At 35.0% G+C, this 1,254-nt stretch overlaps 1 non-coding gene across 1 annotated transcript; it reads left to right on the forward strand.

Annotated features, from left to right (window-relative positions):
* The first annotated feature begins 300 nt into the window (after window positions 1–300).
* On the forward strand, window positions 301–419 carry LOC145401553 (5S ribosomal RNA). The gene has a single exon (XR_013897641.1). It is a non-coding gene; the product is annotated as a 5S ribosomal RNA (ribosomal RNA).
* The last annotated feature ends 835 nt before the right edge of the window (window positions 420–1,254 follow it).

Raw genomic sequence — 1,254 nt, forward strand, 5'->3', positions numbered from 1 at the left:
GGATGATCCTATATTAAAATCAAAGGAAAAATATTTCATAAGTAAATTTAAACCATTACTGAACAGAGCTCTATGAGACACCTACCCAATTACAGCTTCAAAAAATGAACCTTTTTTCAAATTACCAAAGTGGGGCAACTGAAGCTTCACACAACTCGAAATGAAACTAACAACAGTGGACAATTCATACCAAATATCAGTGGCTATCAATCACTTGTAGGAAGCACACCTCTTCCTGGGCCACTACTTTTAACTGATGATCTAGGAAACTTGAGAAATGCATTTTAATTAAAATTTTGATTTAACGACCATACCACGTTGAGTACACCGCTTCCCGTTCGATCAGCGAAGTTAAGCAACGTTGGGTCTGGTTAGTACTTGGATGGGTGACCGCCTGGGAACACCAGATGCTGTTGGCATCCCTACGTCAAGTGGGGTTGGTGGAGGATTAGTGCCCCTCCCTGTAAAACAATTAACTCTAAGCCCTTGGCCACCCTGTCTGGGATACATGGCGTCTGGCAATGAATGAATGAAAATTTTAATTTACAATAAATAATTTTAGTACATGCCTCCTGTTTGTGTGCATGCTGTTGATTTTCTAATGAAAGGCATCAGTGTGTATACATTTTTATATTTTTCCCCACATGAATATTTTCATACCTTATGACTATATATATATATATATATATATATATATATATATATATATATATATATATATATATATATATATACAATGGACTCGGTATTAATGTGTAGATTATGTGGTAAATACGTATGGAGTGACAGGAAACCACTGCAAATATAGTTTATATTTCAGTCATGCATTTACACAATATATGTCTTTGTTTTCAGTGTTGTAATAATGCAGTCTGGAGAGTAGTAAAGGCTTACACAGTATATGTCTTTGAAAACAATGTTGTAATAATGCAGTCTGGAGAGTAGTAAAATAGATTGGTTCTAACAAATTTTGCTGTATTCCTTCACCTTTTATCTAAACAAGGACACATAACATCACAGAATTTATAAGTATGAAACTCTAATCTGCTTTCTTTCATTTTTTAATCAGTTACAATACACTCACACTTCCAACATACCAACAACTATCATTTCTAGTACATACAGTCACTCCCTGGATATCTCACCCATAAAACAGTGTTGAAGGTCACACATGTCCGGGTTCATCTTCCTATCCACACTAACCACTCAGTTTCAGCAAACTTTGGCACATTTTTATGAGAACATACTGCAAAT

The sequence above is a fragment of the Coenobita brevimanus genome, chromosome 55 (genome assembly GCF_032717465.1).
Source record: "Coenobita brevimanus isolate Jiangsu-jjx chromosome 55, ASM3271746v2, whole genome shotgun sequence".
NCBI classification, from domain to species: Eukaryota; Metazoa; Arthropoda; class Malacostraca; order Decapoda; family Coenobitidae; genus Coenobita; species Coenobita brevimanus.